Source organism: Podarcis cretensis, assembly GCF_951804945.1.
Source record: "Podarcis cretensis genome assembly, chromosome: 6".
Taxonomy (NCBI): domain Eukaryota; kingdom Metazoa; phylum Chordata; class Lepidosauria; order Squamata; family Lacertidae; genus Podarcis; species Podarcis cretensis.
The window spans coordinates 12,831,441-12,858,380 of NC_137175.1; the positions used below are offsets into that span (position 1 = coordinate 12,831,441).

The 26,940-nt window shown below is 43.8% G+C and overlaps 1 long non-coding RNA gene across 1 annotated transcript; it reads left to right on the plus strand.

Annotated features, from left to right (window-relative positions):
• Positions 1-11: 11 nt before the first annotated feature.
• LOC307218068 lies at positions 12-18,534 on the plus strand. The gene is made up of 4 exons (XR_013839735.1): positions 12-244; positions 15,003-15,187; positions 15,606-15,740; positions 18,365-18,534. It is a non-coding gene; the product is annotated as an uncharacterized lncRNA (long non-coding RNA).
• The last annotated feature ends 8,406 nt before the right edge of the window (positions 18,535-26,940 follow it).

The window sequence follows — 26,940 nt, forward strand, 5'->3', positions numbered from 1 at the left end:
CAGGCAGCCAAGGGGAATTCCCACAATGACCACCAGGCCGTGTACATTCTATTTTCTTTTACTGCCCTAGGATGGCAACCCAACATGAGGATCTGCAACAGCTGCCCACCCAGTAAGCATCCCTCCAGTACAGAAACGTAAGGAGCCATCCAGCAAGTCAAAGGATTATAATGCCATCCCAGAGTCAAGAGCCAGTATCTGACCAGTAGTGGAGGATATCTCTTTAATCACCCATGCCCAAAAGGTATTACTGAGTATCCCCACAACATGGGCAAAAAAGATCTTTTACTACCACACCCTCTCCAGCACTTGGAAGAGAAGAGGTAGACTTTGGGATTCTAGACAATCTCTCTGGGGCCCAATGTCATCACAGTACAGCCTTACGTTCCTCTTCCTATATCCGAGCCAGGGCCGTCTTGGTGCAAAGCTCCCTCCGGCACACCCCCCCCCCATTTCCCAGAGTTTTTTTAGGGAGGACGGCGCTGCCAGTGGGGTTGGAGGAGGCAGGCAGCGGCTGGAGGGCAGCTCCTATGGCAGGGAAGAGGTGGAGGCTGGGGGAGGGCAGCAAGCTGATGCTGGGAGGTGCCACGCCCAGCCTCCACCTCTTCCCTGGCGCCCTCCAGAACCTGGTGCCCTGGCACCCCGCGCCACTAGCCTCTGTGGGTAAGACGTCCCTGATCCTAGCTGAAAAAGTCTGAAGCCAGGGCTGTACCTAGATTGTTCCCAAACCTGATTTTCAGTTTAGATTGCTAAACCCTCCTCCCAAATCCTTTCAAACTTCCATATGAATGTCTAGTGGCAATTTATGTTTCTTTGATCCTACCCCCTGCAAAAATTGTTAATGACTGAAGCCCAGCCCTTCACCTTCCTACAGGGTTGTTGCTCCACACAGTTTGTTGCTCTCTAGATGTTACTCAATTCCAACTCCCCCCAGCCCCAACCAGCATGGCCAAGAGTCAGGGGTGGTGGGTGGTGGAGTCTAGCAATATCTGGAGGGTCGCAGGTTCCACACCCCTTGTCTGGTTCAAAGTGTTAATATGCCTCTGAAATAGATCTCCAAAATTTTGAGATCTCAGGGTGCAAAGGAGTACTTATTACTCAGATCTCTTAAGAAAAATTCTAGCACCATTCATAATCCTGAAAAGCTAGCAAAAACACTTTTTTAGAATTAGGTATCTATCTAAAACAACTACTTGAGATCATTGCCCAGAGTGAGGAAGGTTTTTTTATATATAAAAAGCTCAGCTGTATAATTCAAGAAGCATTGTATAAAGCCCACTTACAAAGTGCTGAGACATTATGCAACAAATGTGAGTGTTAAAACATGTCATAAAGCAACTTGTCTCCCAAAGATAATGGATTTGGTTCCACTGAAGATAGTAATCTGTGAAAATAATTTTGCTTAATGTTCACTGAATTTGTGGGTTTTAAGTAAAAACGTTTCCAGAAGGGACAAGAGATTTTTTTCTTTTTTTCTTTTTACCAGCTTTGAAAAAGATACCCCAATTCTAGCCACTGAATCCACAGGAAACATTTTTCAGGGATGATGCGAATAGTGGGGATTCACCTAACCTGCTTCACACATTGGAAGCATTTGGGAGGAGCTGTAGGACTGCACTCATTTGACCCATTCCCCATGACAACATTCTTCCCCCTCAACAGTACACCCACCATGAATGGGTGAGTACACCCCAGCCAACCATGAATTTGGGGACAATGTGATGGGGCTCGGTATGCATCTTCCTATATACAAAAAGTAAAATGTCACCAAGTAGTTTGTGTGGCTTCCCATGCATGCTGCAGCACAGAGAATGGCGGGCTGGCCCAGGTGAGCTGTTTAATGAAGTGTGTGTATGTGTGTGGGGGGTGTACTTTGCGCCTCCCCCTTCCACCAAATGTGCCTGCAATGAGCTTTAATGGGGGAGGCCCTTGACCCAGAAGTTTAGCAAGCTGCTGGGTGAAGCGCTTACCTTGCACATGAAATGTATCTTTCAAAGGAGGTGGAGGTTGGGGCAAGCTGTGAGTGGAGGGGCTTGGGATGACCCGTGAAGGGAGTGGTGAGCTGCGAGAGGATAGGCAAGGGGGTGGGCGAGGTGGAAAGGTATGGTATGGGAAAGAGCGATTGCCAAAGGGGTAGGTGGGTTGGAAAGCACAGATGAGGCAGATTCCCTAGTATGTACACACACACACACACACACACACACACACACGTATGTACACAGATGTGCTCCATTCAGGATCTCCTTTCCCTGAAAGAGTCTGAAGGTCATACGCCAGTACTTGTGAAGCCCCAGTAGGCAATATACAACAGTGGTTGTCACAGGGGTGCGGGCAGAATGGCATTGCTTGGCTTCCCAGCACCATTTTGTTCTCAGTTACTGAGAGGGAGATGCCGTGGGGAATCAGTGCCAGCACAGTGCCAATCCAACACTCCTGCCATTGCACTCAGATGTCACCAAGCTCCTCACTGCCTTTCATTCTCAGTAATCAGCAGTGATGTGCAGCATTGGGGAAGCACCACCTGAGATCACCACTGGCCACATCTGCCAATATGATGCAGTACATTTCCGAGCACAATTCAAAGTGTTGGTGCTGACCTTTAAAGCCCTAAATGGCCTCGGTCCAGTATATCTGAAGGAGCATCTCCACCCTCATCGTTCTACCCAGACACTGAGGTCCAGCTCTGAGGGCCTTCTGGCGGTTCCCTTACTGCGAGAAGCCAAGTTACAGGGAACAAGGCAGAGGGCCTTCTCAGTAGTGGCAACTGCCCTGTGGAACGCCCTCCCACCAGATGTCAAAGAGAACAACTACTACCAGACTTTTAGAAGACATCTTCGAAAGGCAGCCCTGTTTAGGGAAGCTTTTAATGATTGATGCATTACTGTATTTTAATATTTTGTTGGAAGAAAAATATTTTGTGGGGAAGCCCAGCCAGATGGGCGGGGTATAAATTATTATTATTATTATTATTATTATTATGGTGTGGCTGGACTAAAGCATCCATCATCCCCGATCATTTGCCACACTGGCAGGGGCTGATGGGAGTTGTTGAACTACAACTTCATGGCCCCTTCACATGGCGGCCAAACTCACAGCTAGGGCGGCAGGCCATTGCACATCTTTGTGGGAAGGGAAAGCTTACCAGCATGCCCCCACAATCCCCAACTGTATGCTTTCAACACATGAGAGAGAGGTCATCTGTCTAACTTCAGAGAAGTCATCCCCTTTACATGCCAATAGAAATAAGGGACCCCCAACCTCCAACCTCCACACAAACACAAGCATCAAGCACCAGGGAGAGGTAGGTCCCCAATTCTGGAAATAAAGAGTACAACTAACATAGGAAATCTAGCCGAGAAAACCATTTATATCAAAGTTCTCATATATGCCCAGGGGATTGCATCGTGGAAAGTGTAGATTTAAAAGGCTTCCTGCGGAAGGAACATCTCCTTAAAATCAGTCTAGTTGTATTTACGATGCAAAAACTTGTTTGATGGCATAACACTGTAAATCTTAACCTGAGGTTTGCAATTCAGTGAAACGTTGAACGAAAGGAATGTTTATATTCATATTCTTTATCCTTCTTTTATGCTCACAGTCTTAGTGCACCACACAAACCAGACAGCATTCACACAGAATAGCATCACTCACATGAGTTCTGTTCAGGCATTAAGCCAAATGTGTGAGGGCAAAACAGTTTGTAGAGGGTGCATCTGTTTTCCCTGTCTGCTCCACCCCTGACCTTTCCAATAGAGTCAGGCAGCGTTATTTTTCGAGATAAAGAGGTGCCAGAACTCACCAGATGAACGCCCCTTTGTTCTATTATAATGGCAGTGTTGCCCACCTGAAAGGTGCCGGAACTGAGTTCTGGTGACTTAACTAAGGTGGCCTACACATGATTGGTCAGATTCAACTACCCCATTCCACTAGGGGAAGCTAGCACATGGATGCTCGCTGGCACAATGGAACTTTCCCCTCCTTCCCCAAATCTGTGCAAGGGAAAGAGAGGGGAGGTGGTTTCTTCTGACAAGCAGAAATGCTTGCACCGAGGGAACTATCTCTTTAGTGCTTTGTTAAATTACACCCTGTAGAATTAAAGCACATTCCCGCCTCCCCCTGCCAAGAATCCTGAGAACTGTAATTTGTTAAGGGTGCTGACAGCTGTCAGGAGCCCCCTCACAAAGCTACAATTCCCAGCACCCACAACAAACTACAGCTCCCAGGATTCAGGGAGGTGCCATGCAACTGAATACCAGTCGCAGGACATCACAAGCAGGAGAGTGCTTAACGACCCCTTGCTTTTTCCTGTAAGACCTATTGCAGTCGTTAAGAGTCGTCAACAGGCTCATCACAGCTATCTGCCAATCACCCAATCCCACCACCCTTCTGAGTAATACCCCTCCCCACCTTCTCACTACATAGAAGGGTCTGGTGACTTCTGTTTCAGTGTATCTGAAGAAGTGTGCATGCACACAAAAGCTCATACCAAGAACTGACTTAGTTGGTCTTTAAGGTGCTACTCCCCTTCATGGATCACTGCCTTGCCGTGGCGAAGGGGCTTGAAGAACTCAGAGAAGCTATGAACTATGCCGAGCAGGGCACCCAAGATGAACAGGTCATAGTGGAGAGTCAAAACAAACACGCTTTTCCAACAACACAAGAGACGACTCTACACATGAACATCACCAGATGGGCAGCATCGAAATCAGATTGATTATATTCTCTGCAGCCAAAGATGGAGAAGCTCTATACAGTCAGCAAAAACAAGACCTGGAGCTGACTGTGGCTCAGATCATCAGCTTCTTATAGCAAAATTCAAGCTTAAACTGAAGAAAGTAGGAAAAACCACTGGGCCGGTAAGATACAATCTAAGTCAAATCCCTTATGAATACACAGTGGAAGTGAGGAACAGGTTTAAGGATTTAGATTTGGTGGACAGAGTGCCTGAAGAACTATGGATGGAGGCTCGTAACATTATACAGGAGGCAGCAACGAAAACCATCCCAATGAAAAGGAAATGCAAGAAAGCAAAGTGGCTGTCCAATGAGGCCTTACAAATAGCGGGGGAGAGAAGGCAAGCAAAAGAAGCAGAAGACATCAAGAAGAGGTGGCAAGAATACACAGAGGAATTATACCAGAAAGAAACGGATGTCTCATATACCCCAGGTAGTGTGGTTGCTGACCTTGAGCCAGACATCCTGGAGAGTGAAGTCAAATGGGCCTTAGAAAGCACTGCAAATAACAAGGCCAGTGGAAGTGATGGTATTCCAGCTGAACTATTTAAAATTTTAAAAGATGATGCTGTTAAGGTGCTACACTCAATATGCCAGCAAGTTTGGAAAACTCAGCAGTGGCCAGAAGATTGGAGAAGATCAGTCTACATCCCAATCCCAAAGAAGGGCAGTGCCAAAGAATGCTCCAACTATCGCACAATTGCACTAATTTCTCACGCTAGCAAGGTTATGCTTAAAATTCTACAAGGAAGGCTCAAGCAGTATGTGGACCGAGAACTCCCAGAAGTGCAAGCTGGATTTAGAAGAGGCAGAGGAACCAGAGACCAAATTGCAAACATGCGCTGGATTATGGAGAAAGCTAGAGAGTTCCAGAAAGACATTTACTTCTGCTTCATTGACTATGCAAAAGCCTTTGACTGTGTCGACCATGGCAAACTATGGCAAGTTCTTAAAGAAATGGGAGTGCCTGATCACCTCATCTGTCTCCTGAGAAATCTCTATGTGGAACAAGAAGCTACAGTTAGAACTGGATATGGAACAACTGATTGGTTCAAAATTGGGAAAGGAGTACGACAAGGCTGCATTTTGTCTCCCTGCTTATTTAACTTATATGCAGAATTCATCATGCGAAAGGCTGGGCTGGATGAATCCCTAGCCGGAATTAAGATTGCCGGAAGAAATATCAACAACCTCAGATATGCAGATGACACAACCTTGATGGCAGAAAGTGAGGAGGAATTAAAGAACCTTTTATTGAGGGTGAAAGAGGAGAGTGCAAAATATGGTCTGAAGCTCAACATCAAAAAAACGAAGATCATGGCTACTGGTCCCATCACCTCCTGGCAAATAGAAGGGGAAGAAATGGAGGCAGTGAGAGATTTTACTTTCTTGGGCTCCATGATCACTGCAGATGGTGACAGCAGCCACGAAATTAAAAGACGCCTGCTTCTTGGGAGAAGGGCAATGACAGGCCTAGACAGCATCTTGAGAAGTAGAGACATCACCTTGCCAACAAAGGTCCATATAGTTAAAGCTATGGTTTTCCCAGTAGTGATGTATGGAAGTGAGAGCTGGACCATAAAGAAGGCTGATCGCCGAAGAATTGATGCTTTTGAATTATGGTGCTGGAGGAGACTCTTGAGAGTCCCATGGACTGCAAGAAGATCAAACCTCTCCATTCTGAAGGAAATCAGCCCTGAGTGCTCACTGGAAAGACAGATTGTGAAGCTGAGGCTCCAGTACTTTGGCCACCTCATGAGAAGAGAAGACTCCCTGGAGAAGACCCTGATGTTGGGAAAGATGGAGAGCACAAGGAGAAGGGGGCGACAGAGGACGAGATGGTTGGATAGTGTTTTCGAGGTTACCAGCATGAGTCTGACCAAGCTGCGGGGGGCAGTGGAGGACAGGAGTGCCTGGCGTTCTCTGGCCCATGGGGTCACGAAGAGTCGGACACGACTAAACGACTAAACAACAACAACAACAAGGTGCTACTGGAAGGAATTTTTTTATTTTGTTTTAAAGAGATCATGAGTAACTGAAGCCAATCAATTGCAAAATGGATCAGAGTCAAGGCTGAGTAGAATTGTTTTCCATTATGATTATTTAGATGCTTGAGTCGTCTCATTCCTGTCAACAATATGTTATTCAGTTGAAATGGAAATAAGGTATCTGAATGGGGTATACATCTTGCAACTTTGTGAATGATGGAAAGATCTGAAGTTGGACACTTGACCCTTTTAAACTTGTTGGTAATGTTGGAATTCATTGTTACATTGCCATAAAAGCTTTCATTAACACTGTGACTGCACTTACTATGAAAAACCTTGTTGTGCTCCATTTCCAGCTGTAACAAACACTAAATAAAATAAAGAACGAGTAATATTAATCCATCCTTGAGCGTGAGAGAACGGTGATCGCAGCCTCAAAGAGCAGTATGGCAATTGTATTTACATATTGCATGCTGTATTGGATATTATGGTTGAGGCCAATTGGTGTTCTGCTGGCACTATATATTCACAGCTAAGGGCTGGCCAGGAAGAGGAAGGAAAGAGAAAGAGATTTAGCATTATGGCATAGACCAGGGGTGGGGAACCTGTGGCCATCCAGACGTTGTTGCTTGCCAGCTTCATTGAGACCCAACCAACATGGCTAATGGTCAAGGATGATAGGAGTTGAAGTCCAACAACGTCTGGAGATCCACAGGTTCCCCAGACCTTCTATAGAGATCACCTCCTCTCTTCCTAGGATAGACATGTGCCTTACTTTCCAGAGGACAGCCCTCTGTTTGAAGGATTCCTCCGTTTGAATGGCAACTCACTCTAGGTCTGTTTGAAGGCTAAAGAAAAATAAATGGCTCAGGACCGCAATACCGCAAGGACCACCTCTTTCCATATGAACCTACCCAGACCCTGAGATCATCATCTGAGGCCCTCCTTCATGTGCCACCTCATCGTGAGGTCTGGAGGGTGGTAACACGAAAACGGGGACTTCTCTGCCCCATCTGTGGAATGCTCTCCCCAGAGAAGTTCGCCTGGTGCCTTCATTATACACCTTTAGGCACCAGGCAAAAACGTTCCTTTTTTTAACTAGGCCTTTGGTTGTTCTTATTTACATCCTATGCCCTTGTAAAATGCTTTTTTTTGGGGGACATAGCTGTCAAGCGTCCCTTATTTGGCGGGACAGTCCCTTATCCCAGGGCCATGTCCCACTGCTGTCCTTTATTGATGATGTCCCTTAAATAAGCTACTGAAGGTAATGGGGCCCTTTCTATGTCCAGCTGTGCTGTGTCAACAACAAATTGTTGCTGTTTTTGTGTGTTGAATATATGCTATATGGTAATTTATAGGACCTAATAGGTATCTAAAGCCATTTGCACGCAACAAAATATGTATTTTATCAAAGTAATTGTTGGTCCCTTATTTTGGCTGCTGATCCCTTATTTTGGCTGCTGGTCCCTTATTTTCAAATCTGTAAGTTAACAGCTATGGGGGCGGGACTATTGGGTTGTTGTTGTTTTTATGTATTCTGTGGTTTTATATCTTGATTTTATTCTGTGAACTGCCCTGAGACCCCCAGGTATAGGGTGGTATATAAATTCAATAAATAAAAATAAACAATAACCAGAGAGATTGGGGACCTTAAGATTGTCCAGCAACAGTTAGCACCTGGGCAGTAGATTGAGCTGGCACACAGGGCTGGTGTTATGATTTTGTGTTATGATAGAGACCAGGGGTAGGCAGGCACAGCATCTATGCAAGACCGTGAGTGCCCAGGCACCCACAAAATTGCTGTTACACCAACTTGTCAGCCACCTAGGCCACAGACCTCGGAAGGGCACAGTTTTCAACAGATTGGTATTAGTTATAACTTATACATTCCTGATAATATTTTACTTTTATTTCATAAAATAAACACAGTTTCTGAAAGCTCAAACATATAAAAACTTGCAATGTCACGAAAGACATAGTTGGTTTGGCAACTATAGCCGCGGAACATGCCCTAGCGTCAGCCCTCAGCCTGAGGGAATTGTGGACAAAACTTGCAAAGGAAAAGACACGCAAAGTGAGGTTTTGCTGTGAAACTTTTAAGGGACTTAAATTTTAAAATGGCAATTTGTGAGATTATTCAAAATGGTTTGGGTGCTTGCAGCTTTCCTTCTGAATCTGAGAAAGATAATCAAATATTGTATTACTTATTCTTGCAATTTAAAACAAATCTAGCAGTTCCAGGTGTGGGGCTGTTCATGTTTTCTACCAGATACCTGTTTTTGAAAATTGAAGTTAGCATTTTTTTTTATTTTGAGGAGGGGAGTGCAAGTATTTAGCCTTGCCGAGGGTGCAAAAATAGCCTGGTGTGGCTCTGCTGGCACACATTCTCCCTCATTACAGTGAGAGGCATCACATTTCTATTTAAATTATACTAATTATTTCTAAATTTGCATTTCTACGCTCACACATATAAGCACATGCAACTTTTGTATGCAAATTTGTGCTGTGTTTGCCACCCCCTCCATTCTGGGTGGTGAATAAGTAGTCACCTTGTATCCACCTCCTCCCTCAGTTCTTGAGATTTACTGAAGCCCCAATCCAGATCCCATCATGCGTGGATATTCCATTGGAAGCTTCAAGGAGGTGGGTCTTTTCAGTAGGGATGCTATCACTTGGAAGATTGCCAGCAGCAAAGTAGAAAGAAAATTGCTCTTCCATCAAGCTTTTAAGAGTTGAATGATCTTATTTATGCTATTGATAGTTGCTTTAGTTTTATGATTTAAGTGGCATTAAAGCAGGGTTGGAGAATTTTAAGCCTGTCAGTTGTTGCTAGACCCCTTTTTTTGCCAATTAATTTTTATTGAATTTCCTTTCTTTTTAAGCAAATTAACATCAAATTAAATACATAATTTAATGCATAATTTAAAAGTTGACTTCCCATCCTTCTTCCATGGTCTTCTATGCAGCATTTTACTTTTATCTATTCTATAATTCTTCTATTACTATTATATTTTATTTTCCATCCACTGTTCATATTTTAATTCTGCAAGCGATTCCATTTAACATCTAATATCTCTGAATGTCTAAATAGGGAGTTTATGAGGAATTAAAGAACCTTTTAATGAGGGTGAAAGAAGAGAGCGCAAAATATGGTTTAAAGCTCAACATCAAAAAACCGAAGATCATGGCCATTGGGCCCATCACCTCTTGGCAAATAGAAGGGGAAGAAATGGAGGTAGTGAGAGATTTTACTTTCGTGGGCTCCATGATCACTGCAGATGGTGACAGCAGTCATGAAATTAAAAGACGCCTGCTTCTTGGGAGAAAAGCAATGACAAACCTAGACAGCATCTTAAAAAGCAGAGACATCACCTTGCCAACAAAGGTCCATCTAGTTAAAGCTATGGTTTTCCCAGTAGTGATGTATGGAAGTGAGAGCTGGACCATAAAGAAGGCTGATCGCTGAAGAATTGATGCTTTTGAATTATGGTGCTGGAGGAGACTCTTGAGAATCCCATGGACTGCAAGAAGATCAAACCTATCCATTCTGAAGGAAATCAGCCCTGAGTGCTCACTGGAAGGACAGATCGTGAAGCTGAGGCTCCAATACTTTGGCCACCTCATGAGAAGAGAAGACTCCCTGGAGAAGACCCTGATGTTGGGAAAGATGGAGGGCACAAGGAGAAGGGGACGACAGAGGACGAGATGGTTGGACAGTGTTCTTGAAGCTACAAACATGAGTCTGACCAAACTGCGGAAGGCAGTGGAAGACAGGAGTGCCTGGCGTGCTCTGGTCCATGGGGTCACGAAGAGTCGCACATGACTAAACGACTAAACAACAACAACAACATTCTTCCAAAATTTACTCTCTTCATCCCTGAACACCAGCTATGCTGACTGTGGATGGTGGAATTTAGGTCCAACAACATCCACTTCAAAGGGTTGGATTTGTATTTGTTTGTGTGTGTGTGTGTTGCTTCACTAACTGCTTTGGAAATGTAGCATATAATTGATGTAAACAGAATCAATAAAGTGATGCCCTAAATAAAAACTTAAGATAAAACAACGCAACTAACCATCTAGAGCATCTCTGTTCCTTCATGTGCCCAACAGATGACTGCCAGCTTTGAAAATGCATGTTGAGGCAGAAAGGGAGAACAGATGACCTAGATTCCATCCCCTCCTGGTCCAGACAGGTGACTGGTGCTGTCAAACCACATCAGGCTGACCATCCATTTGGAGATGTATGCACAGTCACAGTCTAGAAAGAATCAGCACCATGTGCACACTCCAGGTTCTGGAAGTTGTTTATATCATGCAGCACATTTCAAAACATGCAAAGCAAACCCAACACACTTCTCCATATGCCAAAGGGCACATGAACAGACTTTCCCTCGTCAGAGCACTTTGCCTTAGGGTGAAGTGTGCTACTGGAATGTACAGGTATCCCAAAGCATGCAACGATCCTACGGATGAATGCAATTTCATCCCATTTTAATTGGTGCAATCTAGCATGCATGATATGTGAATGAGGCAATCTTCAGTACTTGAAGAATCCAATTGATTCATGAAATCAAACTGTTAACCTTCCAGCCAGCTTTCTATTGAAAGGGGTTTGGGAAGGGAAATTTAGAACTGGCACAAGATAGCAGGATGAGTTGTTTTCTTGGTTTTGCGGTGCTGATGTCAGAGATTGAGAAAGAGCTCACATGCTTAGTATGCCTAAATCCCCAAATCCAATCTCTAGTCAAAGGTGACAAGGAGGTCTGTGATCTGCTGATTAAAACCATACACACCACTTTCTATAAATATTTTTTTACTCAGAGTCGTTCACAGACACGATCAAAAAAACAATACAGTGGTACTTTGGTTTAAGAACAGCTTAGTTTATGAACAACTTGGATTAAGAACGCTGCAAACCTGGAAGTAGGTGTTTTGGTTTGTGAACTTTGCCTTGGAAGCAGAACATGTTCTGCTTCCTGTTGAGTGTGTTCCATTTGTAAATTAAACCCCCTGCTGCTATGGGAAAGCACGCCTTGGTTTAAGAATGCTTTGGTTTAAGAACGGACATCCGGAATGGATTAAGTTCATAAACCAATGTACCACTGTATTGTGAAAGAACAACCATGGTACAATTTATAACTCTGTTCCTTAAAACTAATAGCAGGGACTCAAATTATAAGGGGAAGGGTCATAGCTGTGGTACCAGGGGCAGACCTTGCTAATATGCCACTCTGCAAGGTTATTTTGATGCCATATTTGCAGCCCTCAAGGCTTGAGGCTCTGGCAGGGTCCTAGAACCCTCCTTCCTCCTTCCCAAATCCCAGTAAGTGTTTGCTTTGCTTTGGGAAGTAGGAGGACTCTAGGAGCCTGCCAGAGCCTTCACGCCTCCTTCCTGAAACTGGGCAAGCACTTGTCAGGCTTTGAGAAGGCACCTTTCTTGGCTGCATGCCCAGTGTGACCACACCGCTTGCACTGCCCTAATTGTGCCCTTCATGGCTGAAGGTCCTAGCTGCAATTCTCATGACTTCCAGGTAGAGCTGGGCGAAATTCTTACCTGAAATTCCGGAGACTTGCTGCGAACAACACAGATCTGTTTCGATACAAAGCAGCTTCCAATGTTCCTAATCATGGAGGGAGACATTTCAGTTCATAAACTCAAAAGAACAGGGAGAAGGAAACCCTTTTGGAGTAGATGAAACACTGAAGTTCGCAGGAGGAGAATTATTCCTGTAATAGGGCCCTGGCACTTTTAAGCCTTTCCGACATTCCATATTATGGTTTGTTGTTTAGTCGTTTAGTCATGCCCGACTCTTCGTGACCCTGTGGACCAGAGCACGCCAGCCCCTCCTGTCTTCCACTGCCTCCCACAGTTTGGTCAAACTCATGCTGGTAGCTTCGAGAACACTGTCCAACCATCTTGTCCTCTGTCGGCCCCTTCTCCTTGTGCCCTCCATCTTTCCCAACATCAGGGTCTTTTCCAGGGAGTCTTCTCTTCTCATGAGGTGGCCAAAGTATTGGAGCCTCAGCTTCACGATCTGTCCTTCCAGTGAGCACTCAGGGCTGATTTCCTACACATCTTTAAAACTGAGATGCTGGAATGATGAGACTTGCATTGTGAAATGGGCTGCTATTTTAAATGGTATAAATACCAGTTAGGTATACAGTAAGCATATCCTTTGAGCAACACAAAGCATGTTTGTAAATGCTGTTAAGCCAGAGTACATAGCCACTACTTAAAAATGACAGATATATCAGCAAAACTCAGGATGATTCTGTGAAGAATTTGCACGGGGGTGGTGAGGGGAAGGAATAAAAGAGTTGTGCACGTGCTGAACATTGTTCCCGATGAATAACTCTTCAAATGTTTGGTACAATTCACATAGACTTAGGCATGAGTTCAAATGTACAGGATGCACAAAACACCCACCTGCTCAGAATTGCTGCCATCATTGGCTAGGAGGAAAAGTTTGCAAAAGGAGAAATTCACATTGTGTGGAATGAATTACCACCGAAAGCTAATTAGAGGGGGCAGCAGGAAATTACCATTGAAACAATTGTGTTGCATGGAAAAAAAACCACAACCACAATCCAGGGGTTCTATTTGTTCTATTTGAGCACTATCGTCTCATGGCTAAAATGAAAGAAGAAATAGCTGCAAAGGTGAATGTGATTGCCTTGCATCTGAAATGGTGTAGTTTATAGCCATAAGAAGCCGGGAATGGGATGGAGGAGGATTTCATTCAGAACATATTTTGAAGCTAACTGACCTAATTCACAGCTCCCAGACCTTGGAAATACAAAAGACTTTTTTTAAAAAAGGGAACAGTGTATAAACATGCATACAATTTAAATATTATGTGGGTGGGTGTCTGGGTGGCTTTAAAAAGTGATCTGCAGAAAATGGGAGGGAATGGACTTATAATGGAATGCAGTGAAGCTCCCAAGTAATGGAAATATCCATCCCTAGCAGGTACCACAATTCTCTAAGTATCCTTACCTAAGAATGTCCAAGTGCAAAGGAAAATACAGCTCTTCCATCTAAGTGTGGTAAATGAGAGGGATCCCAGCAGCTAAAAACCTAAGAGCATAAAAAGAAGCCGGTTAGATCAGACCAGAGGTCCATCTATTCCAACACTCTGTCCTCATACATGCCTATGGGGTGTTTGCAAGCAGAACCTGAGCACAACTACATACTCTTCAACGTTTCTCCAATGAAAATAGGGACGTCCTAGTCGATAATAATAATTTTATTATTTATACTACACCCATTTGACTATACAGGACGCGGGTGGCACTGTGGGTTAAACCACAGAGCCTAGAGCTTGCCGATCAGAAGGTCGGCGGTTCGAATCCCGGCGACAGGGTGAGCTCCCGTTGCTCGGTCCCTGCTCCTGCCAACCTAGCAGTTCAAACGCACGTCACAGTGCAAGTAGATAAATAGGGACCGCTTCAGCGGGAAGATAAATGGCGCTTCTGTGTGCTGCTCTGGTTCACCAGAAGTGGCTTAGTCATGCTGGCCACATGTCCCGGAAGCTGTATGCCAGTTCCCTTGGTCAATAAAGCGAGATGAGTGCCGCAACCCCAGAGTCATCCATGACTGGACCTAATGGTCAGGGGTCCCTTTACCTTTACATCTGACTATAGGTGGCTTCCAACACATATAAAAACATAATAAGCCACTAAACATTTTTTTGTTAAAAAGACAACCTTCCCTATGCAGAGATGCCTTCAGATGTCTTCTAAAAGTTGTATACAGTGGTACCTTGGGTTAAGAACTTAATTCATTCTGGAGGTCCGTTCTTAACCTGAAACTGTTCTTAACCTGAAGCATCACTTTAGCTAATGGGGCCTCCCGCTGCCACTGTGCCACCACTGCACGATTTCTGTTCTCATCCTGAAGCAAAGTTCTTAACCCGAGGTAATATTTCTGGGTTAGCAGAGTCTGTAACCTGAAGCGTATGTAACCTGAAGTGTATGTAACCCGAGGTACCCCTGTAGTTACTTATCTCCTTGGCTCCGCATAACTCCATATCCTCTGATGAAAATAGGGACGTCCTACTGTACCCGCCAACATTTCTCTGATGAAAATAGTGACATCCTAAGGGAAAGCGGGACATTCTGGGATCAAATCAGGAACCGCGATGGTCCCTGGAAAATAGGGACACTTGGAGGGTCTAATAACATCACTCTCCTCACCTGAAATTCCCAGCAACTGCCATTCGAGCTGGTGGTCATGATTCCTTCTTTTGCTTCCCTCCATAACTTTGGCCCCTGACAGATAATGTCACAGTGCCTGGAATGGAGTGAGGGTCCATGGAAAACATAGCTTTCCAGTTTTGCAACCATCAGCGATCGTCAGACTCTGACTAACTCAAACCTTGAAACACTTAAAAGTACAAGGATATATTTGTCTGATCTTGTTTTGATTCTGTTGGGACTACTACAGAGAGAATAAAACATTCGGTAAGTTTTCTGATAGTCTCTTGCATTCTTTCTTTCCGTTTAAAGTGGCAAAAGCCCGTTCTCGAGTTCAGACACGCAGGTAACATCAGCAAAGTTACACTGGAATAAAATGAAGGCCCCAAAGCTAAGTGGCTGACAAAAAAGATCACACTCTGGCATCTCTCAGATCTTACTCGCAATGCGACAACGTCTGGGGGGGGCAGGCACATTTGCTGAAACAGTTCAAAGCATATGGAAAGAATTAGTCTACCATGCCAGAGGTCCTTACTTCTTTAGAACTCAAGAGTCCAGACCATTCCTCCTTAATAAATCAGTACAGGTTGTTGTGACCATGTTGGTGCACAAATATTTAGAGAGCAAGAAACCCACAGTTGCTACTTATTTATCAAAATCATTTGTTCGCTGTCTCTTCCAACAGCATCAGATATGCAGCACATGAAGTAAAACAAATGAAACAGCTACAAAATAAAATATGAACATAACCCTGTGAAGAAAATACAATAAGCAGAACTCAGCAAATAAACTACACCCGCTTAAGATGAAGACTTATCAGGTAAGACTGGTTTTACCAAACTTTATAAATGTACAGTTTTACCATGGGAACTTTGAGGAAATTTACCAGAGTTTCAGGACAGTTGACACAAAGTTCCAGTAGCTGTATGCGAAACCAAATACACCCATACTCAATACAGGGAGCAGTCCCAGGCCACAGGGAGGTTAGGCTAGCCTCAACCAGAGCCAGGGCTTTCTCAGCTGTGGCCCCGATCTGGTGGAACGCTCTGTCACAAGAGACTAGGGCCCTGCGGAACCTGACATCTTTCTGCAGGGCCTGCAAGACAGAGCTGTTCCACTAGGCTTTTGGCCAGGGCGCAGCCTGACTCCCTCCTCTGGCAATCTGCACAGAATTTTGCTTAACGGTTGCCATCAATTTGATTTTAATTAATTTTTATAATGACATGTTTTTAGAATGTTGGATTATTTGATTGTTGTTAGCCACCCTGAGCCCGGCTTCGGCTGGGGAGGGCGGGATATAAATAAATATTATTATTATTATTATTATTATTATTATTATTATTATTATTATTATTATCTTGGTTGTTGCTGTTGCTGTTGTTAGGATATCATTATTTTATGATGTTAGGTGTAGGGAAGGTGGATCGGACTAGACTGAAATGACCTCACAGGTCAAATGGGGAGGCCTAATTTGTCCCATGAATTGGAGGTGTTATGCCTTCAGCTGGCAAGAGGAAATCACAGGATAAATTCCCAAGGAACTAAGAAGAGAACTAAGAGAGTTTCAATAAACCCTGCAATATTCTCTTCTGGCAAGCTAGGTGTCCACCATCTTATATTTGTGCAGCTGGCTCTTCCTGCCTAAATGCAGAATCTTACATTTTCCCTATTGCAATTCATTTTTTAGTTGGAGCCCAGATCTCTAACCTGTTAAGGTCATTTTGAATCCTGATTCTTTTTTATGTGGCATTAGCTACCTCTCCCAGTTTGGTGACATCTACAAATCTGATGAGCATCCCTACAATTCTTTTGTCCAAGTCATTTATAAAGACGTTGAACAACAACAGGCCCAGGACAGAACCCTGTGGCACCCCACTTGTCACTTTTTTCCAGGATGAGGAGGAACCATTAATGAGTACTTTTTGGGTTCGGTCAGTCAACCAGCTACAAATCCACATAAAAGTTATCTCATTCAATCCACATTTTACAGCTTCTCTGCAAGAATATTATGGGGGACTTTGTCAAATGCCTTACTGAAATCAAGATACACTATGTCCACAGCAGCCTAATCTACCAAGTTTTAACTCTATCAAAAGGAGAATATATCAAAAAGAGATATAAAAGCAGGTAAGGAATGAAGAGTGGGAAGAATGCACACAATTTGGATGGAATCATTTTCTTGGTTACTAATACAGAGGAGATTTAATTCTGTTTTTTTAAGAGCACCATTTCAGCCATGTGAAAACAAGACTCTGTAATGCTGCCAAGGTCAGCAAGACCAAATGAGATTTGCTTAATGAGCACTGATTAAATAATAATGATGATGACAAAAACCCCAAACCCTAAGGGGATTGATTTATTATGTCACCACTCCCTGGAGAAACTATCCTGAGCTAGCTGTTCTAGCTTGACTAAGACAAACCATGTTTCTTTGCCAGAAAAGATTTCTTTGAAAAGTGTCAGCTACTGTGCATGTATTAATACACAGGGTATAGGGATGAGTGAATCTGTCCATTTCATGTTCTCTTGGTTTCACATTATTTTCAGTCTTAAATTCAGCTCTCCACATGTCCACATCAGTTTCCCTTAAAAAAAATTCCTCATGAAAATTGATTATTAGTGGCTGCATCACACTGTTCACTCCGGTTATGCTTGTGGTCGACCAAGACCCCTAGATCCTTTTCGCATGTACTGCTAGGAAGCCAGGTGTGTTTCCAAGGGCATAAGCTTTAAATTTTTGAGGCATTGCAGTCCTGCCAGAAAAGTCCACAATAGCTATATAAAACTGGCTGATCATGGAAGCTGTTTATCAGCTACAGATATTCCATCCCTGGTTCTTTCCAAATCTTCATTGTAGCACTTTCTGGATCCTGTCCCCCCATACATTGAATTAGTCACTTTTAAGATGAAATATGCACCCATTTTCATATATTACCTGGCTGATGGACTTCATACCTTAACATACATGAAACGATTACAAGCCAAAAAAGTTAATGAGATATGGGCTGGGGGTTCCACACTTATCATTCACAATTTTCTTGCACCTCTTTTATCTAGACATATATGGTATTTATTTGCAAAGGTTTTATGATGGGCTATAAAATAAGCGTATCCTCTAAATAATTTGGTAACCAGGAACAGCTTTGATTGAAATGGAAAAGTTTTAATGTTCTGATAGCGCTTCCTTTATCGCATTGCTCTTTATTACAAATTCTGAGTCAAACAGGAAAGAGAAAAACACCCTACACCAACATGAGGAAATATCACTAGAAAGTATTTTTGTAATTCAAGTCTTGCAGTAACGTTGCCACAATTCATTTTCTTAATTATCTTGAAAATCGTTTGCCCTGAGTGTTAACACTTTTTTTTTTTTTTGCATGGTAATATATGTAAAAAGCCTTTGGGGTTTAATGAATTATGTAACATATGTTTCCTTTTCACCAGGACTGGAGATCAGGAGTGGAAGTCTCATAAATATGGGAAATTATTATTACGATTATTGTTAGAACTTGAGGAAAACCAGCTTGTCAGCGAAGTGTGTGTATGTGCATTTTCTGAAGTTCTTCAGAGTTGCAGCAGCTTGTTTAACATGTGATTTTGAAATATGACACTGATGTGTGCGTGCGTGTTTGTTTCAGCAACTTTCTTGTACTGAAATGGTGCAGTCCAGTGAGAATATATCCTGCATGACTCAATTGAAATGATTAGGTATATATGAGAGCACTATGGTGCTCTTCAATGCTTACCATCAGTGGATGTGGGTGGCGCTGTGGTCTAAACCACTGAGCCTCTTGGTCTTGCCAATCAGAAGGTTGGCAGTTCGAATCCACACAATGGAGTGAGCTCCCGTCGCTCTGTCCCAGCTCCTGCCTACCTAGCAATTTGAAAGCACACCAGTGCAAGTAAATGAATAGATATTGCTGCGGCAGGAAGGTAAACGGTGTTTCCATGTGCTCTGGTTTCCATCATTGTGTTCCGTCGTGCCATAAGCAGTTTAGTCATGCTGGCCACATGACTGGAAAGCTGTCTGTGGATGAACGCCAGCTCCCTCAGCCTGAAAGCGAGATGAGCGCTACACCCCATAGTCGCCTTTGACTGGACATAACCATCCATGGTTCCATTACCTTTTACTTTTACAATTCAATGTGGCTAATTGTAGGAAAGTTTCTTGTTTGATTAAATCAATGAACATTTAAATTTTCTGGCAGTGGAAAGCTGCACATGTCTAGTCAGAAGTAAGGCCCATTGAGTTCAATCAGTGTCTCTCACCCAGCTTTATGTGTATAGGATTGCACCCTAATAGATTTTTCTTAGTAGTTCCAAGTTGCCATTTGAAGAAGTTGTGTGTTGGGTCATATCTGATGCTAGCTCAGAAGCGCACTCATGCACGCACACACATTATCACTGTACCCTTGACAATTTGTTGCTGAAGGCTGAGAAGCATAAATGAAATGGACATAATTATGGGCAAGTGAAACATTGCATTTGAATGCTCTGCTGTCCGTTGTGATTAATATGTGCTGGTTCATTCACACTAGGGGGTGGGCATACCAGCCTAAGTCTGTTCCATGCCAGTTAAACTAGCGTTCAATCACAAGCATTTTGTGCTGGTGGATGTCTAAGATGAACATCCAAAACATTCACATGTAAGTTGAACACATTTTGTATGCATTTTGTACATGCACTTTCTGCCGAATACATATTCCACTGCCTTGCATTGCTTCTCAATGTATCCCCTACCCCACTAAAATATGCATTTTGCATGTATTGTTAATGTAAAATATGCATTTTTTGTGTATACATTTTGGAATGGAAAAAGATACAATCTGACTGCATTCGGATCCAAAAGCAAGTTTGGGGACATCAGAGCAGGTCAGTACACTGCACAAAGTGAGCCAAACCAAATATTTGCAATCCATAATCCACACAAGCAAAAACAAAACAAAACAAAACAAAACAAAACAACAACACAACAACAACAACAACAACAACAACAACAACAACAACAACAACATTGAATTTGCAGCTGTTACAGTGTCAGGGAGCCTTTCTGTAAGCTTGTGTGAAGATATTTAGGATGGTTTGGAGGTCACCCTCTGAGTGACATTCTTACTTGGCTATGAGTGATTGCCAAAGAAGAAGATGAAGAAGAAGTCAGGGAATCAACCCTAAAACTGTGGATAAGTGCCATGATTCTGCCACATTTTCAAAAGCCATTTGGAAAGATCAAATATAGTCATGTCACTAAAGCTCATAATTACCTAGTTTGGCATGTGATTTTCACCAGCTCACGATGCTCAGCTATATTGTGACCTGAACAAAGTACTTCTCTTACTGAGAGTGTAAAACTAGGTTCTGTCCAGGGTTGGGGGGTTTTCAGCCGCAACTCGACGGAACTGAGTTCTGGCACTTCTTTGATGCATTCCATCACCTTTGTAGCATTGCTGCCGGAACAGCACTCATAACTTTGCGATCTGCACAGTGCTGTGATTGCCGTGGCGTTGAAGGGCGATGGTGCACCTGTGGATGTGGCACTCCCTAAAAAAAGCTCAACTTAGGTTTGCCCGTCCCAAAAAGCTGGGAGTTCCTACACCTCTTTTTCTAGAAACAAAGCACTGGTTCTGGCCATGCCTGGTCAGCAATTTACAGCCCAGAGTGCCCTAAGTCAGCTGCCTTATAGACCCATGCAGCAGAGTGCTTTAATGTTTAAACCCCTGACTCTTGCTGAAACACTCATTGATTGCTGCAAAATGATGTGAACTACAAAACAGCTCCTTTGTAGGTGCAGGTGGAAAATTTCTTTAATGGGAAGCCCTTACTCTCGCTGAAAAATATCATTGATCGCTGTAAACAACATGACTACACCATCCAACCAAGCAGCCTTTTATATGGAATCTTCTCTCTGGGGCTAGATCAGTTATTGTTACTATTTCTTGCCAACCTTTTATGATAGGGCTGGGGAACATTGGCTTCAGAGGCGGCACATGGCCCCAAGACCACACTCCTTACTGGGCCTGTTTTGCTGCCTCCTTGGGTGTTTTTGCCTAGCTGAATATGTCCTTGAGCTCTGATCGTGCTTCTTGGTAGTCTGGATGGAGAACAGAGAAGGCTGTGTTTCTGTGTGTGTGGTCTGGAACAAACCACCCTATGGAAATCACAGCACATCAGCATGCTCTGATTGGCTAGGTCAGCGGTTCTCAACCTGTGGGTCCCCAGATGTTGTTGGACTACAACTCCCATCATCCCTGAGCTCTGGCCTTGCTAGCTAGGGGTGATGGGAGTTGTAGTTCAACAACATCTGGGGACCCAAGTTTGAGAAAGGCTGGGCTAGGTGTTTCCAATCTCAAGGGGGAAAGGCTATTTGGAAGTCAAGTGGGACTCGTCACCCTGCCTGGGCATTGTTTTTCTATTGGAAATTGCTTGGGGAAAGCTGATTCCCAGCCCCCTCACTCACTCTATGGTATGGGGCCAGGTAGCAGCAGTGTAGACTCCAAGCAGGCAGACAGGCATGGAACAGGGACAGCTATGGTTAAGCCAGGGATTGGGTGTTGTGAGGCTATTGGTGGGCCTCAACCCCCTTTTCCTTTATGAGCCACCTGCTCTTAAGTGTGTGTGTGTGTGTTTTCTTTTTGTTTACTTAGCAAAGGTTTTTCAAAAATGGTTTGCAAAGGTAGAAGAAGAAGAGTTTGGATTTGATATCACACTTTATTGCTACCTGAAGGAGTCTCAAAGCAGCTAACATTCTCCTTTCCCTTCCTCCTCCACAACAAACTGTGAGGTGAGTGGGGCTGAGAGACTTCAAAGAAGTATGACTGGCCCAAGGTCGTCCAGCAGCTGCATGTGGAGGGGCGGAGACGCGAGCCCAGTTCACCAGATTACGAGTCTACCGCTCTTGACCACTGCACCACACTGGCTCTCAGTGGACCTCAACAGAAGACTCCTTTTCCCAGGCTCCCAATATGTTCCTTGAATACTCTGTTGGTTCATTCTTCTCAGTCAACCATCATTTAGAACAGCATTTCCCAAACTTGGGTTGCCAGCTGTTTTTTGGACTACAATTCCCATCATCCCTGACCACTGGTCCTGCTAGCTAGGGATGATGGGAGTTGTGGTCCAAAAACAGCTGGAGACCCAGGTTTGGGAAACACTTGTCTAGAGGGGGAGGGGGAGAAAACACCTGGGCAAGTGGAGCTGTAGGTAGAAACAGAGGAAGTCTAAACTGGCAGAAGTACAGTGATGGAGGGTGGGGTGTGTATTGTGTATTCTTGCAGATTTAATTTATATCTGTATATATATCAATCGCTATATATCTATATAGACATATAATTGGACGCCAAACCTTTAATCCATCTACACACTCAAAAATTGCCCAGAACCTGCTGGTTTAATAGCTTCAGTAAAAATCACTCACCATCTTTTCTTCTTTTCACTGTACATGGAGGAAATAGCAAGCCAATAAAGCTGGAGTATTTCAGATTCAACAACCAAATTTATATGACTCTGGAGACATAAGCAAAATGAGTATTGTATCTTCATTTCCTTCACGGCACTCTATCAGCCTTTTCTTCTGCTGATGCTAGAAGTCAATAAAAACCTATTAATGCCAAGATCCCATATTAAGCCTGACAGTTTACAAATTGCAAAGGTTTTTATTTCAAACATGATCAAGTCTGGAGGGCCACGGAGCCTCACCGAGCAAAGTGGTGTGAATAATTTGAATAAAAGTCGAGTAATTTGCCGGGCTTCGGTGAAATAAACAGATTTACTGAAAAGTGACCGGGATGATTTATATAAACATTTGGTGAAATTTAAAAGTCAATGGGTGCTGATTTACTCAGTGGATTTTCATGTGCTGAGTCCATTTTGTTAATGTTTCACTACAGAGGCAGGTCATTATTTACTACATCCTCGTTCTGATTCCCCTCACCCCACCCAGGGTTTGCAATGACATGCTTTGCAGCTGTAATATGAAGTACTAACTAAAAATGTTCGCAGGACTGCTTCAGCACTTCCAAAGCCTACTGCAAAAAGAACTGGTAATATAAATGATGCCTGCGAGATAAATTCATGAATCAGCCCAACAATAACTTAGGACAAGTAGTAGGAAAATGGTCGTTTCGTTGTCACATTGGTACCTAAAGAGGTAAACTGAAAAGCCTTTGGAGGATATCTTCTATTACCGGCACCATCTGCAGAAGGTGCAGTCTGTGCTTTGTGCCTGTCACCAATCAACAGGGACTTTTTGAAGGCATCATCACTGAACAGCAATTAAAGAAAATGCAGTTCTTGTTCCTGCTAGACAGCCGGTGCAATGATGCACCTAGACTGGCACGTGCAGAATTTTATGCACACAAACCGTATACTCTATCTTGCAGCTGTGAAAATAAGCTCACAAGCCTACATGCCATTCTAGGGACTCAGTCAAAAAACAGTGCATTGTGTTATAAACATGCAACACCAGATGGTGCTGGAGAGCAAAAAAAACATGTCTTTGTGATTTTCCATAGTGGTTCCCCCCCCCTTTTGTTATATCAATTTAATTTCTGACTTATTTAAAGCCTGTTTGGTTTTTTCCTGTGTGCAGATCCCCCAGGGATGTCCAACCAGTAGATCGTGATCTAACAGTAGATCGCCAGCTGATCCTGGTAGATTGCGGGATCCTTATCATGTACAAAAAGTTACGGAGGCAAAGCTAAAAAAACTCTGGGCAATCCTCCCCCTAGAAAGCTCAACAACTCTGGAAAATCCATTCCCCCCATGCACACTCCTCCTCCCTCCAATGATAATGGGTAGATCACTGCCAGATTTTTTTTTATACCGGGAGTAGATCACAGTCTACTCCTGCACTAGGATTTTCTTTTTAAAAAAAGATTATATTTTTCAGCTTTTGGACAGTTCCACATCTGGTCTGTTTGTACACTGGTGTTCCCCACTGTTAACCCAGGATTTGATGCCTGTGAAGTATTCATTCTCCTGTGATCGCTTAAACACAAAGTGTAACTCATACACAGCCATATATATATATATATATATATATATATATATATATATATATGGTGTAACTCATTTGCCTTATTTGTTACCAGTGTGCACACTAATGTCCCATAGCTTCATTGGGCACAGAAGGGGGACGGATATAGATTTTTGTTTGGAGAAGAGGGGGGAATAACTATCAGAAGACACCACCAATGGATCTAGGGACCTTTTGCCCCATTTGGTAAACCTATCAGAACTGCAGTTTTGAAGAATTTTGCAGTTTTGACTAGGCCTTTGCCTAAGCAAGGATGAACATCCTGGCTTTTTGTTCTTGGTTTTCCTGTAAACTTTGCTCCTCTGTTCTGGTTCCTGACTTAACCCCTTAGCTCTGACATCCCAGCACAAATCTTGGTTTCTAGTTCTTTCTGACAGTAAGAGCTGTTCAACAGTGGAACGGTCTTCCTTGGGAGGTGGTGGACTCTCCTTCCTTGGAGGTTTTTAAGGAGAGATTGGCTGGCCATCTGTCATGGATGCTTTAGCTGAGATTCCTAGATTGCCGGGGGTTGGACTCGATGCCCAGTGGGGTCCCTTCCAACTTTACAAATCTATGCTTCTATTATTCTATGAATGCACTCAGCAGCCTCCTCCAGGACCCAGTAAGGTGGAGTTATTGACCTCAAAGAGACTTTGAAGTGCATTCAGCCAGACCCATTAGAGATCCCCCTTCTATGGGTCAGGAATGGAGACCCTGTGGGCAGGAGCAGTGTGCTCACTCCCCATATTCACCTTTATGCCTGCTTGCAGTCTTCTGAGTACATGAACAGGGTTATAGAGATAGCTATTTCTCGCTGACTCTGCCCTTAGCTCACAAGACTCCAGCACAGAAAACTCTCCTCATTGGCAATATAAAGGGAAAGAACAATTTGTGATGACATTAGCCAAATTCTCAACCCCCCCCCCCCCGTCAGTTCAGGCATTGTGTGTAATTATGCATTTCACTTTAAAAATATCTCACACTGAATTTGCTCCCTGAAATTAAAGTTTGTAATTTAAAAGGGCTCAGATATGATGTTCCCCACCCCTTCTTCCTCTCTGCATAGCAAGTTCCCCACCCTACACTCAGGCATGTAATCTGTTTCTCCTTCCCTTCTCTGTGACTAATCGTCTCTAGAGCTAGGCAGGTATGATGCATTTCAAGAAAATCAAGCAATATTCAAATAGCCCTCCACAGAGTGCATTAAACAGAAAGGAGAGAGTATTGTTAAAGGTGGCACAAAAAGAAATAAAAGCGAATAAATGGGGAAATTAAAGGGCTTGTTCTCTCGGGACAATGGGCACAAAACATCCCTCTGCTCTGCTGCTTAAGAACATAAAAGGTATTTTCTCCTAGTTGACACTCAAAAGAGCCCTGCTTGACCAGAAGCTAGTTCCATATATCCCAGGGTTCTGTTTCCATAAGCTACTGGTGTAATGTTGAATGGTACATGCATTGGTGAATCCAGCACATTCCAGAGAGATGCTTTTATTTAATAATAATAATAATAATAATAATAATAATAATAATATACCCCACCCACTCTGGGTGGCTTCCAACAAAAGATTAAAAACACATTAGAACATCAGTCATTAAAAACTTCCCTAAACATGGCTGCCTTCAGATGTCTTCTAAACGTCAGATAGTTGCTTATTTCTTTGACATCCGATGGGAGGGCATTACACAGGTTGGGTGCCACTACCAAGAAGGTCCTCTGCCTGGTTCCCTGTAACTTTGCTTCTCGTAGTGAGGGAACCACCAGAAGGCCCTCGGCAATGGACCTTAGTGTCTGGGTTGAATGATGGGGGTGGAGACGTTCCTTCAGGTATAGCTCAAGGCATCACACATTGATCTCCCCCCTCCTCATTTAACCCCCACAACAACCCTGTGAAATAGGTTTGACTGAGAAGCATGGACTCTTCCAAGGTCACCTAGTGAGTTACATAGTTGAGTGGGGTTTCCCAGGTCCCAATCCAGCACTCTGATCACTACAGGTTATTGATAGCAACTACCACTGTTGAGGTAGTATTCCTCTGAATACCAGTTGCTGGTTCTGCTTGAGGGCTTCCCATGGGCACATGGTTGGGGACTATGGTGAGAACAGGATGATGGTCCATTTACTCCAACAGGGTTCTCCTTATGTCCTTTTGAATTCAGTGCTACTGTCCGTTCAACAGTGGAATGAACTCCCTTGGGAGGTGTTGGGCTCTCCTTCCTTGAAGGTTTTAAAGCAGAGGTTGGATGGCCATCTGTCATGGATGCTTCAGCTGAGATTCCTGCATTGCTGGGGGTTGGACTAGATGACCATCGGGGTCCCTTCCCACACCACCTTTCTATGATTCTAACCAAAGAGGGCTGGAGTGAGACTGGAAGGAAACCATTGTCCTGTTCCACGACAGGTGTTTATTAACATAGCCAAATCAACAAATATGTTATCATCAAACAGTGCTATCAAGAAGGGTCATGTGATGGCCTGGGACTCAGGCTCGGACTCGGAACCAGAGGAAACTCAGTCTGCACCGGATCCTTTGCCTCAGGCATCATCTGAACCAAGTCTGGTGCCTGATCCTGAAGACTCCCAGTCTGCACAGGTTCCCCTGCAACAAACACCAGCTGGGCCGAGTCAGGGGCCTGAGCCTGCCCTGGCTCCAGATGCGGGGATTACCTCGTTGCCTTCAGCTGGGCCATCACTTACAGCTGCCCCACTACCAGTTTGGTCAGGGGAGGCTGAGGCGGCCACTGAGTCTAGTAACCAGAAACTAAGGTCTGACAGGAGGAGAGACCTGAGTACTCGCAGGAGGAGTGCTCGCCTTTGGGCAAAACAGGGGGATCAGGACCAGCCACTACCCTGACAAAGATAAAAGGCTGTCGGACCCTACCCCGGGTTGTGGGAGCAACATTGCTGTATGCTAGATCCTGTACCTGTCCTTGCCTGGTTTCCTGCCTTGGCGCTGTCAGACTGACTCCCAATGGAACCTTTGGATTATGGACCAGTCCTGGACCGTGTTTC